This window comes from Corvus hawaiiensis, chromosome 10 (genome assembly GCF_020740725.1).
Source record: "Corvus hawaiiensis isolate bCorHaw1 chromosome 10, bCorHaw1.pri.cur, whole genome shotgun sequence".
NCBI lineage: Eukaryota > Metazoa > Chordata > Aves > Passeriformes > Corvidae > Corvus > Corvus hawaiiensis.
The window spans coordinates 26,696,643-26,714,032 of NC_063222.1; the positions used below are offsets into that span (position 1 = coordinate 26,696,643).

Below are 17,390 nucleotides of genomic sequence, written 5' to 3' on the forward strand. Positions count from 1 at the left end.
CTGTGCTAAAAGAAAAAAAAAAGGGGGGGGGGGGGGGGGAGTGGGGTGGATGGCATTCCTAATTCCACAGTTCCCCTGGGTGCTGTCCTAATAAAAAACCCAGCAGGGCAGACTTGAAATGAGGTTGGTTTATGCAGGTGGGTTGGCACTGCCTCTCCAAAAATTACGTGGTTTGTGGGGTTTGCTCTTGTTTATAGGCTGCTTTGTCAGGGGAAAGAAGCCAGATAAAACCCTCCTGGAGCTCCTCCACAGCAGTTGTGTGTTCCACTGAAATTTGCTGAAGTAGAGTGTAAAAAAAAAGTATAAAAAAGTAAAGGGGGGAAAAAGGGGAAAAAATAAAGTATATCCACTGAAATTAGCTAAGTCCAGGGATTAGTTCAGAGCTCCCAGTGGTGCTCGTTGAGCTCTGTCCCAGTAAAACCCAGTCCTGCAAGGAAGCACCTTACTGGGGCTCACCCAGTTCCAGCTTCTTTCCCGGGCCACAACACCCAGCTGTGTTCCTGCTTGACTTTCAAATGGAAACACATTCATTAATTTATTCTAGCGAGATGACTGAACCTCTAAAATGGGTTTTTTCCTTCTGCCCGGGGTGGCCGTATCACAGCTCATCTGCTCAAGAAGTACCCAGGATGTGGGTTTGGGGTGTGAAGCTGATCTAAACACCACGATTTCCTCTTGCTGCTACTCCAGCCTTGTTTTCCTCCTGCCCCGACACTGCTCTGCCCATCAAGAGCAGCTCTGGGAAGCTGAGTTGGCAGAAAGTGGGGTTTTTTCCAGTTTTTTAACTCCTGGTACCCACAGGCAGGAGCCAGCCCTGGAGCCAGGGAGGAGAGGGACTAAGGCAGGGATCACCTGCACAGACACGGCTGTTTCAGGCACTTGTTTTTCAGAATAAACATGACTTAAAAAACCTGATTTTCCTCACAAATCCTCAGGTGAAGCTCCTTGGGGTAATCTTCAGGTATTTCTGTGACTTTCAGCTGTTGTTTCCACATGGTTTTTACATCTGTCTCTCATTAGAAATATTTTTCCTTTTCCTTTCCAAACCCTTTCACTGCCTCCAAGGATTAGCTGAGCTCCTTTAGCCTTGGTGCTCCAGGTATTCCCTGCTGACCTTTTTCTGTATTTATTCTGTTTGCTTTGGATGGGGTTTGGACATCAAAGTGCTTGTGGTGGGTTCGAGTTCTGGGAGAACCAATGGATTCTTCAGCAGCTCCAGAGGTGTGGAGAGGTTTTTAAACAGCAGAATGCATCCATAATGTCCTGGGAAAGGCTCTGTTTGGTGGGAAGGAGGCAGGAGAGGGAATGGAGGTGGTGTTTGAGCACAGGGGGCTGTCTGTGCCTCCTTTGTGCAGGGTCACAATGAATTACTTGTCTCTGATATGATAAACTGTGATTGCAGGTTTAAAAGTGCCCTGTAATAGGTAGGGCTTAGCAGAGCCCCAGCAGATCTCCCCAAAGGCTGTATTAATATTCATCCCAGAGTTAAAGCATTCCAAGGCTCCCAAACAGAACAGGGAGAGGGAACTTGGTGGGGGGTGGGGGGTTGAAGCTGCGGCCTCTCTGATCTAAAAGTAGTGGCTGCAATTTGGAAGCCAAAGGAATTTTGGCAACAGGAGAAGCAGCACTCCTCTCCTTCCAGCCATGACGAGGCAAGTAAAATATAGCATTGCAAAAGCTTTCTATTTGCAGCTCCATAAATTCACTGGGAAGAGAGGAATGGGTCCCCTGGCACGGGCTCCAGGCTCTGTCACTCAGCCGGGGTGAGCTCCAGGGATGTGCCACAACCTGGCACTTCTGGCTCTCTTAAAAGCCACTTGGAGAGCATCTCCCTGATGAAACACCTCCCTCAGTGTGTGTGTGTGGCTGCTGGGTTAAAATAAATCTATACTGAAACCGCTGCTCAGCGTAAAAGGCAGCTCTGTTTATGCAGCTTTGAATTTGGGCGGTGTTTGTAGCGGTAAAGTGGTTTATTCTTTATTTTATTCGTGGTGACTCGTGAAGTGAGAGGCACCTCTTGGAGACAGGGTGGCTGAAACAGAGCTCTTTGTTCCTAGAAGAACTGCCAGTGGAAGAGAAGAGCTGGCATGGGGGTTCCTGGGGATAAGGGAGCTCCGTGAGGGAGCTGGAATGGTGTTTCTATTCCAGGTCACTACACCTGGCTGGGCTCTGAAGTGAGGTGATGATGATAAACTTCCAAATAAGCAATAAATCAAACCTGTGCTGTGTTATTCCATCATTTTTACGTGATCCAGTTGCAAGATACTCCTCTTTTTTTGTTTATTTGACAGTGATATTACTATAAATTTAGTTGGGGGAAGCTGGAGCTCAGCTGCTGCCTTCATGGAGCCAATACTGAATATATCAATACGTTTCCATCTTTCTGAAATGCCACATTATTACATTTCTTTAGCAAACTTGGGCTCTCTTGGCCTCATGGGCTGCATTTCCCACATTCTCAGTATCCCATTTATTTTTATTTTGCAGTGGAAAATCTCTGCAATTCCAAACGGGCTTTTTGTGCTTCCGGACCGGTTTGGCATCATCTCAGCCAGATTTATTAATTTTTAATTCCTTTCATGTGAAAGCAGCCATCCCATTTGATGTTTGCTCTGTGAAAAGTCAGAGATTATCTAATAATAGCTGTGAGTTTGCTAAATAAGGCCCTAACCAGCACATTTTCTTGTAGCAATAAAGATGTGTTAATTAGTTTTGCTCTCTCTGGTGAAGGGAACTGGGTATAGGTGGAAATCAGCTCTGATCTGATGAGTTTGGGACCCAAGGGGCCAAACCTAATCAATGGTCAGATTGGGGTCTGTTTATTTTTACAGTAACTGTCTAGGCTGGGTGTTTTAAGGTGAATTTTTGTCTGTTTAAATATGTCTGTATGCAGTGGAATCAGTCTGGGCAATGATATTTATTTAATGATACTAAAGTCTCCTGATGGCTCTGATTAAAACTATGACTAAAATCAGGCAGAATGCAACGCAAGGGAAATAATTAAATTTTTTTGAAGTATCAATTATTTTTTGAAAAGACAATGCAGTTAGGATTATCCTGTCTGTAAATTATGTGCCACTTCCACGGAGAAAAGGGTAATTTGTGCTTTATTCATGTGCATAAATAGAAGTTAAAAAGAATTTCAGGTCCTGAAGAGGAACCGTGGTTGCCAAGTGCTTTTAAGCTGCTCTTTGCTGTGGTGTGAGATGTTCATTCCCTGCCTGCATCCAGAGGTCATCCCACAGGAGGGAATTCCTGGATCTGTGTTGTTGGAAACACTCAGGCTCCCAGGGCAACCGTGTTTGGGTTGGGCTCCAGATTTGTGGCTCTGTGAAAGTGCTTGGCTGCTGTGCCAAGAGTCACCCAGGGAAAAGAAAAGCTTCACATCCCACAAATTCACTTGCAAAATCAGAGTAAGTGACACAAATAACATCATTTGAGCTCTTTCCTCCACATATTTAACAGAAATGTGTTGCTCTTCCTGCCAGACGTGGCAAAAAAGGGAGGAGGATTCGTTTCTCTGCCTCATCTGCCCCCCAGAAAATCTCTTCAGGGCAGTGCTGACACTTGATTTTAAACCAGGGATGATGCTAATACATCAAATTTTGGAAGGGAAAGTTTTTTCTCCACAACAGATCGTGCTGTTTTGTCTATACTGTGAATATTGATCTCGGTGAGGGTGCTGGGCCCAGCACAAATCACTGCCAGCCGACAAATAAGTGTTGCTATAACTTTGAAAAGAGGGGAAAAAAAGTTGTTTATTACCTTTGTAAAAATAAAGGTGACGGTCTCTTCTCATTTAGAAAACGCTAGAGCCAGACCTGCCTGTGACAAAGCACCACAGGAGCATCATTTTGGCGCCCTTTAATTTGTAGGATTTGGTGGAAATAGCAGTGAATACAATAAAAGTGACTTTTATGCTTAACTCTGGTGAGGACGAATCACAAAAGTGGTGGTTTTGTGTTAAATTCGTGTGTGGCATGACGCAGTCAAGCTGTTAGTGAGGGAGAAATAGATAAACAACTTGATAAGAGTCCTTGCACGCCCCGAAATGGCTTCAGATGGCAAATTCGAGGGGTGAAAATCACAAATATTTTACAGCTATAAAGACTCAAAGAGAGATTTTAAATTAGAATTGCTGTTTCCTAAGAGTTCATTCAATCTGATACAACCCCATCATATTGGAGAGGTTAAGATAACAAATCTCTAATTTTATAATTAGAGATATAATTCCCTGCAAAATCAATTATAGTTCACCATCGTAGAAATAATAGTATGGGTTTATCAGTGTCGGTTTAGAAATTTTCCTTCCAAAACCTAAAGAAACTTTTACTTTTTTAGCCCCAAATAAACCTTCTGGGATTATATTAACAGGTTGCTTGTCAATAAGGACTATAATATGTTTTAGGTGTATAATTTTATCAGGCATTTGGAGAGTAAGGGATGTTTTTAGAGGACCAGTTGACCTCCGTGTCTCAAAGACATTCAGCTACTCCTAAGGTTTCAAATCAACTTCCAGGGATCCAATTCCTGCCCAGCAGTCACTCCAAAGTTGATATTTATGGTGTTCTGTCTTGTGGGGTTGTCCCCACAAGCTCTGTACCTTAAACAGAGGGACACTGAGAGGAAAAACAAATCCAGTTTTATTTCGCTTTTCTTCATCGCTGTGGCCTTGCAGTGCCCTGGTTTCAGCAGTGTGGTTTTTATAGAAAAATCCTGTATTCGTTTTTGATCTGCATGTTGTTATGTAAAATTAGCAATTATCACATCCTTGCCAGCATCTTTCTTCCAAAAGCCTCACCCTCTGGTCTTTGTGGTTTGATCCTCTGACCTCAATTGATTTTGATTTCAAACCTCCCGGTGCTTTCCTGTCTCATCTTTCCCTGGGTTATCTCCCTCCTCACTTCCAGACTTCTCCAGCACTTTTGTTTTCCTTTTATCTCCCTCTCCCCACGTTCTGGCAGAGTCCCTGGCAGCTGCCCCTTGGTCCTTCTCTTTCTTCTCCTCCAGCTCAAGGTGAAATGTGCAGAATTCCCCCTCTGCTCCCTGAGCTGTCGGAGCTCCCGGCCACGTCCTGATCGTCCGTTACTGTTAAATTCCAATTTCCCCGAGTGACAGTTTCTATATCTGAGGGCTAAATTGTGCAACACCTTGACAAACACTCATTAATTTCCTGCAACTGGGTGTGTTTTGTCTTTTTTTGTGGTGTTTCCCAGCTGGTTCATGAGGACAACTGCATCAAAATAAGCAGTGAGGGGCTTTCTCTGGTCATTAATTCCCTCTTCTCCTCTGTTTTTCCAGACATGTTGTTAATACTGACTTCTCCCACTCTGGCTGAGCTCCTAAGGCTGCCAGTCTTGGATCTGGGCTCAGATCCAGCTCATGTCTTGGGTGCTGTACTGGCCTGCCTGTCTTTTCCTGCTGGGAAGGACTCCTGGATTGCCTCATTCTTATCTCTGTGCGGTTTTTTCTACACAGATTCTGTGGGTTTGGGAGGAGCTTTTCTGGTTTGATTCAAGTGAATTGTGCTCTGTGATTTTATAGAGTGCAGCGCTCAAAGGATGAGTCTGATACAGAAATAGGTACTAACAATAATATAATATGGCGTTTTTATCATTCTCTGCAAACATATCCCAATAATTTTGGGGGTTTTGTCAGTTTTCCACATTAACTGCTCAATGTTGTAGCAACATCTGGCTGTGCTTGTCACAGAATCCTGGAATCCCATCCAGGGCCACTGCTGCCATGGGCAGGGACACCTCCCACTGTGCCAGGCTGCTCCAAGCCCCAATGTCCAGCCTGGCCTTGGGCACTGCCAGGGATCCAGGGGCAGCCACAGCTGCTCTGGGCACCCTGTGCCAGGGCTCCCCCACCCTCACAGGGAGGAATTCCTTCTCGATATCCCATCTAACCCTGCCCTCTGGCAGTGGGAAGCCATTCCCTCTTGTGCTTATTGAGTCCCGATTTATTCCTTTGCTGGAAAAGCTGTTTTTCTTTGCCTGGACAGATTTACTATTTCAGCACTTAGTCCTACAAATGTGACACAGAGTTGAGGGAGCGGGGTACAAAGTGTAGTTAAATTTTTTATATGTATTGCTAAATGAAAAAATCCCTTACTTTGTTTGTATTTTGCTATTTGTAGAATTTCCTGCACATCTGTGATCTCCTTGCACCCAGCTTTGTCCGATTCAGCAGCTCCCACAGGGGAGGAGAGGGAGGGATTGTCTTGCAGTGCTGTGACACTTGGTGGATCTCTTCAGATTCCCTGGATGGAGCCCTCAGCTGTGAGGAGCACTCTGCTCCTTTGTTGGAATTCTGGACAAATCCACAGCTGTGCACAGTCCAGAGGCACTTCCCCAGCACTTGTGAGGGGAGGAAAAGGAAAGAACAATGCGCCGTGTGTACAGAACAACAGAATACTGAAAAAAACCCCCAAATCTGCCTGCCTGGCGTGCTGTCTCATAGAAGGGAATTGTTCTTGGAAAGCTTTCCCTCTTTGCCTCCGTGCTCTGCTGCTGGAATGTCATCCCAGCCATCCCCCTCGGAGGCTTGTGCTGACAAAAGAGCTTTTGATTTGGATATGAGCATTCAGCAGTGTGCTGTGGTCGTTACATACCTTCCTTAAAAACTGCTTTTCACCCATGTGTTTGAGGGGACAGGAGTGAATTCATCCTGGTGTCACTTGTTGTTTGCAGAGTGACTCGGCCCAGCGATGTTTTAATTACACCCTGTGGAGTCTAATGAGCTTGAAGGGGAGGTGACTTCCAGTGGCAGAGCTGAATAGGGAGAAAAATCAATATTTAAAGATTCAGCCAGGGCCAGATATCTGCAGTGAACCCCTCCCCACCTGAGCCAGCCCTGCTGCTCCTTCTTCCATCAGTCTCCCTCTTGCAGAGCTCCATTGTTATGGAGATCAGCATCTCCACAATAACATCCAGCATCTTCCAGGACTTTCTGCTGTTGGAGCATTATAATTCAGGAAGAGTTTAAGAGAAGCCCAATGAATTCGCTAGATTAGGCCCTAATCATTTCAAGACAGATGGGCACAAATTAGCTATCACAGGGCTGAGGGCTGTGTAAGTATCGAGCTAAATGTTTAATGACACAAAATCCTAAAAACGAGCTCTCCCATAGGGAGGGAAACACGAGGAATAAAAACCTGCCCAGTGCCATTTAACTGGAGCGTGAGTGGCTTCAAGATGTGGAGAGCAAACACTCCTGGGCTTCTGGGGGAAAATGAAACTCCAGCACAAGTGCAGGACTTTATCCCCAGCCTGGGAATGGATCCTTTCATGGCTTTCCACTTGGATGTGGGTTCTTTTTGCTTTGCAGTAAAATCCTCTGCCTGTGATAGGAGCTCCCTGGGATCCTCTAGGAATTGGGAATAAACGATCACAGGACCTTGTTGTTCTCCTCAGTTGTTTCAATCCCAGCTTTCCTTTCCTTTCCTTGTCCTGTGAGCACCAATGCTTTGTGGATAACTCATGGAGTCACAGCTGGATGCTTCCGGAGGGTATCCATGTGGATTAGGGAGGTGGGATCAGGCTCTGCTGTGTCCTGTTGATTGAGGAAAATCCACATTTCCTCCTGCCATCCCCGTTCTTGCTGAATTGTTATGTTGGGTTTGTATTTGCACATCAACTCATTCCCTCTCACGCTCCAAAACTGAAGGAATTAACTGGCTGGGAATAAATACTCCCAGCTAGCATAAATATTAAATAAATATAATGATGAGATTAATCCCATTTTACGTATTATCAAAAGTGTGTTTGTCCTTTTTGTAATGTTACAAATGAATGACATCAACCCTTCTCCCTCTATTGCTTTGCTTTACTCTGCAGGAGAATGTGGAGATAATTTACAAAAAAAGGGCATTCTGGAAAAATCCTTGTCTTAAAAGCTCTCAGCTTTGCTGTCCCAGGAGGATAACTTTCAGTTGGTAACAAGTTAAAAAACAAATCGTGTCATATAAATGTATAAAACCCTGTATTAAGCAGGCAATTTGCATGTGAGGAGCAAATCTTAGATCAGTCTCCAAAAGCTCTGCCTGAAGAGCTGCCGCTTGTCATTACCTGCCCTGCCACTGATTTTGAAGGTTTACTATTTCAACCTCTTGGATCTGTTTAAAGTTTAAAAACGTTCCTGGGAGTGCCAGCTCCTCTTAGCAGGAACCTGAAACCACCTCAAGTGGTTCCCTAGCTGCTGTGGGAAGGCAGGGAAGCTTCCAGGGCCTTCCTTGGGAGCTGCTGGGTGAGCAGGCAGAGCCTGCAGCATCTCTCAGCTTTTGCAGTTCTGTTCTACTTTTGCCTTGATTTAAAACAGTTCTATGATCATTACCCAGCAATGTTTGTATTTGGTCAGGACTGTGATGCATTTAAGATATATTTTTATATCTTTTTCAGAATGAAGAATTAGATTATTTTTAAAAACTCCTCTAATTTAAGATCGTGCTATTTGGGGTGTTTTCCCCCAAATAGGCACCTACTGGGGATTACAAGGAAGTGGAGAAGGAACTCAAGGGCATGGATAGGACAAGAGGGAATGGCTTTAGGCTGAAGGGGGGGAGGTTTAGATTAGAGATTGGGAAGGAATTCCTGGCTGTGAGGGTGGGCAGGCCCTGGCACAGGGTGCCCAGAGCAGCTGGGGCTGCCCCTGGATCCCTGGCAGTGCCCAAGGCCAGGCTGGACATTGGGGCTTGGAGCAGCCTGGGACAGTGGGAGGTGTCCCTGCCATGGTAGGGGTGGGATGGGATGGGTTTAAGGTCCCTTCCAACTCAAACCATTCTGAGATTCTGTGAATTCTTACATGAACTTCACAGTCCTGGGCCTCGTGCCTCTCCTGGATCCCGGCTCAGTAACTGGATCAGCCTCTGGCCTTTCCCCACTGCAGAATTCCTGTGCCGCCCTGGGCAGTGATTCCATTTCCGTGTGTTCCATTTCCGCCTCTGTGAATCCAGGAGGAAAACCCTCCCTGGTGTTGCAGTGCCTGAACACAAACACCCAACCAAGGGCAGCTCTGCAGGTGCCTCAGCCCAGCTTCAAACAGGGGCATGTGGATCACACAAATATCTACCTTTAAACAAACAGTTTTTTCAGGGAATAATCCCAAATCAGGCTGTTTTTATGGAGCTGGCTGTACAGTTGGTCTCATCAGACCTAAAGAAGCTCATTTCTGTATCAACATGAAGTTTGTTTTCCTGTGGGGACGTTGGCTTTAGGCTGAGCTGAAACTGTGTTAATTTTTCCACAAGAGCAGCTGGAAATACTCTCCTTGATGCATGTCAGGTGTGGAGCGGCTGCAGGGAGCCCTGACTCCAAATCTGGCTCCTTGGCTTAGCACCTGTGCTTTAGAAAGATGAATTAATGTCATTAACTGCAGCCAAATCCAGTGATGGGTGAGCCCCACAATCCATTTGCCATGGCATTTTTTTAATTGGCAGCTGTGTTCATTAATTAATGCAAAGCAGATATATTCCATGGTAGCTTTGGGGAACGTAAAGCTCGACTGTGGAACAGATCAATTGATGATTAAATATTTGGGGTGTTTGTACAGCCTGCTGGTGGTTATTTTTCTGATATTTTCACAAAGTGACACTATGCCAAATTTAGTTTCCATTAAACTGGATCAAGGCAGGCACCAATCTGTATCTTTTAGAACCCCAAAATTTCAATATATCCATTCCTGCCTGATTCCCGTATTTAGTTCCTCATGCAGAGCATTGCAGGATCCAGAATTCAAAATCCCTTCCCTCATAACTTTTACAATGTTGTCCTCCATGTAGAAATGGAGATTTTGGGAATAAGCCACTACTTAATCAATGGAAATTCTCTTTTTCAATTTATACTTTCTAAGCACAAAGCAACAATTTGTGATTTAAAGAAGTTTTGTGTCACAGAATTAAAGCTCCTGTGGAAGTTCCTGTAGGATCCCACTCCATCATTAACAGTAAATTACGGGTTAAGTGAGGGAATTCTTACCCCAAACTATTGACTCTAATGAAGTCTCACCCTTTAAAAATCCTTTTGGAACTCGGGGAAGGGCAGAGGGGAGGTGGGAGCAGCTCCTTTTCCCCAGGGTGGGAGCAGGGACTGTCTCTTGTCATCCCCTTTGCAGCTGCACTTTCTCCCAAATAGTTTAAGAACAATCCTAATGAATTTATCAGGAAAATCACCATGGAACCCGGGGCTTTTCACAACTGAAGACCTGTGTGGGTTTCATTGTTCTCGTGAGGGAATACAGAGAAAGGGAAAAACTGTGTGTTGATTTGCATTTCCTGGGGTTTTTGATGGGAATCAGGGAACAGGGATCCAGGTGCAAAGGGCCTGGTTGGACAGTGACCATACAGGGTTTTACACTGACCATACACAGGATTTATTTGCAGGTGAAGGCCTAATTTTGGGCACCTGCTTTGCCCCTGCAGCCCTGGAGCAAAGCCCATATCAGTCGTGCCTCTGCTGGCATCCTCCTGCTCCATCCTGTCTGTTCTGGGAGCTGGGAATTGTCTGGTTTATGGCACTGGGCACTTGGGGGGTGGCCCAGCCCAGTTCTCTGCCATTTCAAAAGAGGAAAATAGGCTGGGCTGCAAATCCCTGGAGTGGGGAGACTGGGAGGTGTCAGGGTAACCTCTGCAGGCTCAGAATTGGGATCCTATAGGATCGGGACCTTGTCTTGCACCAGTTTTTTTGAGGCTGGATGATCTTGGAAGGTCTCCTCCAAATTTAATGATTCTGTGATTAAAGATTATTTAATCAACACATTTTGGGACGTACTTCATTTATTGCTGCTTTACTGTTTGCTCATGGGTGATCTTCATGTACTACAATAGTGAGAAGAAAAATCAGATTTATCGGGCAGGTTTGCATGCAAGAGGTGTTTGTAACAACCTCACCTCTCAGCAGAGCAGAATTGGCTTCCCAGGGTTTGCAGGGAGGGGGAGTTGGTAATTGCTGCTTTTCTTCCAAAGAGTTTGACCAAAGTGAAAAAATAATGCAGTTTCAGGTTTTTAAGAGGTGCTTTAATTTTAAACCTATTGTGTCACCTAAAGGATTTAAACCCACCTCAAATCCAGTTTAACTTCTCGTGTAGGTTTGGACAGGAGGGGACAAGGCCTGTTATTGCTTCAGATTTTGATTATGGTTGAGTCCTGAATAGATTCAGATCAGCAAAAACTCAACCAACAGATTTAAGTATTACAAAGCCATTTTTCGAATGCTAAGACAAAAATACCCAGGATGGGGTGAGGGAAAGGTGTGAACTTTCTTAGGAAGAAGTCGTGTGTGTCCTGTGAGGAGCAGGGGCAGCCTGAGGAGAATGAATTAGTCCTGGCACTGGGGAGCAGCTCCAAGTGTGGCCACACGGCTGGGCCAGCACAAAGCCATTAATTCCACATTTACCAGCCTCCCTCGTGTCCCACTGTCTGCTCCCAAAATCCCTGCCCGTCCTGGTGGTGTCCTGGTATTGGGACAGGTGAAAAGTAAATGCTAGAAGTGGTAGTAGACATCCCTCAATCTCAGCATGAAAACCTGCTCCAGTTCATCCTCGGCTCTGTGAAAATACATTTATTTTTGGGGCTAATTACTCCTCTTGCGTGAGGTTTTCAGCTGTTTACTTCAGCCACTAAATAGCTCCTTATTTACTACGGCCCTGAGTAGCTGAATGCCCTGCAAACCCTCCTGTTTCACAGCAAACAACCCTTTCTCTGGACACTTGCTGTAAAACAAACCCACAGCAAAATGTGCAAGATGAATTCTTGTGATCCTGGATGTGCAGCGAGGAAAGTGGTTCTGAGTTAGTGTTTGATCTGTCTGTAATCCACAGCTTTGAATTTGTGTGTTTTTATGAGCTGCTCAAAAGTGATATTGAAGTGGGTGATTATAGGATGAGAGAAAAGAGAATGAAGTTACTGCTCCTCCACCACCACCACCACCAGGAATTAATTATCAGAGCGGTTTGAGGAGAGGCAGCTCCTGTTTTCAGGCTGTTTCCCTGAAGAACCCCAAATCCTGTTTGGCATCATGGCTTCCCTCTCTCCTTTGATTTGTTCAGATCTATCCCAATTAGCTGTACACTGCTTTTATTGTGGGGCCTGAAATGGAGAGCAATTTATTTACTCATTTCAGGCCACACTTGTAACTTAATGTAAAATTGAAGTGCGATTTTTGGTAGGCAGTTTTAAGTTTAGGGGGTTTGTTTTGTTTTGAGTGGGTTTTGTTTGGTTTTGTTTGGGTTTTCTGGCTGTTTGGGGGGTTTTTCTGGTGGATTTTTTTAATGGCTGTTGAGGAATTTCAGATTTTTTGAAAAGGCTAAAAAGTTGTTTGACAGGAGCTGCTGTGAATAACTTGCAGAAGCAGCCAAACTTACAGCTCTGAGCCTGTTTCAGTGATGTTCAGGGAGGAAAACATGCAGTTTTCCTTCCCTTTGCACAGCCAGCCTGATAAATACAGTCACTTTTAATTAGCCGTCCTTAATGAACGGCATCTCAGCTTTTCATTTACAAATTGCCGGGGCAGAGCATGTGGAGTTGTTGGAATAATTGTGACTTTCAGCAGAAAAGGAAGAAATGAAGAGAGAATGGCTTTTTGAGCCTGTTCCTATGGAAAGGCTGTGGGAAGCAGCATCAGTGTTAAGAGTCCTTTTTGGTGCATCTGTTACATAAACCTTCACTTTTCTTGAGTTTGTGGCAAGTTGAATAATCTGATTTATTAATGCTCCCCGACTGCTTGAAGGTTCAGCAGTGCTGAAGAGATGGCACTGCTTGTGACTTGGATATTGCTCCCTTAAATAAAATCCTCAGGGAATTTGGGGGGTCTCTTGCCATCCCTCAAGACAAACATTCCCTGGGAAGTCCTGGGTTGGATTTTTTGGCTGTTTAAGTGTGGCCTGGAGCGATGTCCCCAAGTCAGGTGGCTTTGCCTGGAGCCTGTTGGGTGACACAGCCCTGCACGAAAATTTGCACCATTTGTAGAGTGTTCTTTGAGGCAGAAAGTTCTGGTTTAAAAGATACAATTTTGTGGTTTTTCTTTTTCCCTGCTTGACTTCACAAGGAAGGAAGGAAGGAAGGAAGGAAGGAGCCTTTGGGCAATTCGCTGTGATTTAAACCCTGACTCGTCTGTGAGTTAAGTTTATCAGATGAGAAATTCAGCAGAATTTCGTTTAAAAAGGCTTTTGTTTCCAAAGGAAGATGAAATCAGTGGTGGTGGCACTGCCTGGCACATTTTTAAACCATCACTCCAGCTTCACCCTCAGAAATTGCTATGGGCATATGCAAGGAAAACAAGTTCCTAATTAACTTGCTGAATCAAACAGGCACCCAGGGTCATTTATATCCCATTTAAAATCAGTTTTTCAAGGATATTTTGTCTATCTTGACCCAAAACAATTGTTTAGTGTTTATACATCTGCAAAGGGATAAGTCTACATCTGGAATTTGTATTTTCCTGGCTCGCTTTATTGAAATTTCTTGAAATAAAGTGTTTATCCCTGCTGGGTTTTGGGCAGGCTGGGATACAAACCCGTTTGGGATGTGCTGGTGGCAGCTCCTCCTGCACTACTCAGGTCTCAGCTGCCCTGGGCAGCTCAATGCTCCCATCCCTCCTGGATCCAGGATTATCCCAGTCTCTGTTGATTTAGGGCGTGTAAAGATCTGGTGTAAAGATCTCTGTGAGTTATGAATGGAAAACACCCCCTTGGGATCTCCAGGAATATGGATGTGTAAAGTGTTGCATCAATGGAAGAAAATTATCCTGAAAAATGAGCTCTGGCACCAAAACAATCCAGGGAAAATGATCCAGGCCCAGCTTTTTTGGGCAGAAGTGCCCCCAGCTCTCTCTCTGCCTGAAGTGCAGACTCTGTGGTCACAGCTTTAAAAGGCACTTCAGTTTTCCTAAACTGAGGAATTATTCATAGCAGAATGTACACGAGAGCTATTTTTAGAATGTGCAGACTCGAGATTGTTCATTTTGTATTTACTTGGGGATTTAGACTCTGTTTCATCCTGGGGAGCACGGAGTGAGCTCTCTCTTAAAATACCCTGTGCTCTCAGAGGGAGGGAGAAAACCCTGGGCCTCGAGGGGTGTTTTGTGCATTCTGGAAGGGCAGAGATGCTGCCTTGGTCTCCTTAATTAATTTTCTGCTCATTATAGGAAAGAAAACCTTAAATGAAACACCAGCTCCACAGGAGGGATTGCCAGGGGATGTTCAAGTCAGGTATAGACACATCCACACTGCCTTTGTCCCGTGGTAAAAGCAGAAATGTAACATTTGCAAGCAGATATTTAACAGAATCGGGCCTTGGATGTATTATTTGTGTTTCCCCTGCATTATCACACAGGATAAATGGCTACTGTAAAATCTTTTCTGGGCTATGAGTGTCCTTTACTCAGAGCATGGGGTTGTTGGTGGTGTTGTGTGGGAGGGTGAACACACACAGATTAAATCCACCTTGCAAAATCACCCCTCCGAGGGGGTTTTTCTTCCCAACAAAGAGGTTTCAGGAAAATTGCATTTTGCTGCCACAGAGCTACTCTCCCCACGCGTGGCAGCTTTGTACCAACCTCAAACCCAGTTCTGTCCAAGCCTTTAAATGGCACCGAGGAGAAACCCAAGCAAAGCTTAGAAAATATTCAGAGGAGAAGATCTGGTGGGGGGAAAAGAAAACACTTTAAAGCACTTATTTAGTCTGAAATAGCTGCAGAGGAGTCACTGGAGTGTTCCCTCCGTGCTTTGCCATTAATATTTATCTTGGAGGAGCTGAGAAGGCAGAAAGGGAAATTCTTTGGTGTCGGTCCATTAGGCTGGAGGGGAGATAGGAGAGCACATGAAGGTGTTCACTGACCCTGCAAGATGTATCTCTTTCAATAACAGAAATATATTTCTATTTTTGGAGCTCTTGAGGGAAGGGTTTATGGTAATGGCTTTCTCTGGGTTAAAGCTGTGACCTGCTCAGCCTAATGACCCTTCCCAGCCAGGCCTTGGGAGGGCAAGGCTGGAAAAAAGGAGCTGGGAGCTTCTTCCCGGCCCCAAATGCACAACCAGAGCCGTGTCTGAGACCCAGCCCTGCTGCAGGGTCACAAATTCAACCTCGAGTTGAGCTTGTAGAAGAATTTGGCTCTTGAGATAGCTCGGAGTTGGTTTCTAGACTGTTCTTCACGGTCAATTTGCAGCTGGAGCTGCTTCTTTGAAGAGCATTTGTGTGGATCTATAAAGAGCAAACTTTTCTCCTCTGCACTGACCAGAACTGACTCCTAAAATGAAGCAGAATTTCCTCTTCCCTGGCTTCAACATCCTGACAAAATCATCAAATAGTGCCCAGTGAAGACCTTGAAATAAAGAGGGTGCCCTGCTCTATGGTTTTTGGGGGTTTTTTGGGATCACTATTTCCAGTTCTTATTTTCACTGGAATTCTGTCCCAGGTCATAAATACAAAACACACCTTGCATTCATAACTGAGTTGTAACTCCGTGGTGAAGCCCAAAATACAGTCATTTATTAAAGGGGCTTTGAGGGCGTGCACCCAAAAACAGAGTTAGGAATTGCTGTCCTTTATCTTTCATGTTTTGCAGGAAAATCTGTCTTGTCAGTTTGGCTGTGATGGATGAGATTTATTGCACTAAACTGAATATATTGATATATAAGAATCCTTGCAGTTGTGTTCCTTGAGAGCAGCTGCAAAACCACAGGCAGCAGAGTATTACCAAGAATTAAAAATCCCAGAAGTGTTTTAAACTCTCCAGAGTTCACTAAAATTATCATGGACTGTTATTTTGGCCTTTTAATTATTTTAATGTCCTTGTTCATTCTTTATGAGTGGCTGCAGAGACTGCTGTAGTACACATGTAGATAGATAGATATACATAAAAATAAATATACATATATATATAAATTAAAAAGTTGAGGTTTGACCTTCTGTGGTAAAAATACCAAGCTTTGGACCATGGGCTGCCTGGATATGTGGAATTTGAATGCAATACATGAATTTAATGTTGGCAAAATTCACCTTTCCCTTGAACCATCCCATGCCATCACATCTTCCCTTCTTACACCCCTTCCTATGGTGTCCCTGTGAGTGAGGGCAACTCTCCTTCCCTGTTTTCCCAGAATGGGAGCTTTTCTTTCTCCTGGTGCTCTCCCTTCCTCTTCCCTCATCCCCTGCCTGCCTCAGCAATTCTCCCTGACAATGGGAGGGGAACATCCCTTTATTGATGGAGTTGCTGGCAGTTTGCAGCCCGGAATTCAGCGGAGCAGCTCCGACCCTTCCTATTCAGCAGGAATCTGCCCTTGGGTAGCATTAACAGCGTAATTTCATATTCCTATTAACCAGCCTGGAAGGACAGCTTCCCCCTGGAACGGGAGCTGCTGCTCAACGCGCCTCAGATCCGAGAGCGGGAGGAAATTAGGGAGGGTTTAAAGTTTAGGAAAGTGGCTTTCAAGTGGCTCTTTTCTCCCCTTGCTCTCGGCGAGCCATCAGCTCGGCGCTGGCAGCAGTCTCGGGGGGAGCTGTCCCTGGGAGAGCATCCTGCTTTTCCACAGCAGTGACGGGGTGGGATCGGGGTAGAACAGAGCTCTGCTGCTTTGCAGAAGGCACAGCCAGCTGGGAGCCTGCAGGGTAAAGCCTGGAGTTCGGACTGTGCCTCTGCTTTAGGAAAAGGCTCATTCCAGCTGCATTTTCTGCAATTCACCTCGGCCCCGGCGGCCCTTGGTATTTGGGCTGTTCAGGGAGCGGCCCCCAAGTTGTGTGCACACATTTTTCCTGCCTCTCAAGTTCCTGCCCTGCCTGAAGTGTGGCTGGATTGTTTTAGGTACATAACATCATTTCTCTGTGCGTGGTTTCTCCAGGTGAGAACTCGTTTGTGCAGGAATTGTTTGCTTTGGGTGGCTGAATGGGCTCCAAAGTGTCTCCTGTGAGAGGGTGTAGGTGAAAGCAGCTCACCTTGGGGGATGAGTTTTGCAGGAGCCTTCAGTTTGGGGAGGATTTGGGTGGTAAAAGCTGCTCAGGGATGATGCAGAGCCTATCTGTGAACAGGTTGCCTTTTATTGCAGTTTATTGTTGCATTTTCCCAGAGTAACTGGACATGTTTTCTGTGGGAGACCCATATCAGCACTTAGTGTAAAGCCAAGCACCAAGATCCTGAAGCTGATTTAATTTGTATGCACATTTCGAACAGCAACATCCTCAACCCCAGTGCCAGGCTTGCCCTGATAAAGAATTTATGAAAACAGATCATATTATTGCAGATTTACCAGGAGCAGATTTTGTGTATACAAGGTTTGTCATTTTTAGATCATGTCCCAACTCCAGCAAGTGTGTTTAAGTCCATTATTTTATTTTTGGATATATAAATAAAAATATGAATGTCCTTGTGTAGATTAAAGCCCATCAGTGCTCACAGTTT

The 17,390-nt window shown here is 45.0% G+C and overlaps 1 protein-coding gene across 1 annotated transcript in view; it reads left to right on the forward strand.

Moving 5' to 3' along the window:
• PPM1L (protein phosphatase, Mg2+/Mn2+ dependent 1L) overlaps positions 1 to 17,390 on the forward strand; it is a 74,344-nt gene that overhangs the window by 17,495 nt on the left and 39,459 nt on the right. The window lies entirely within an intron of this gene.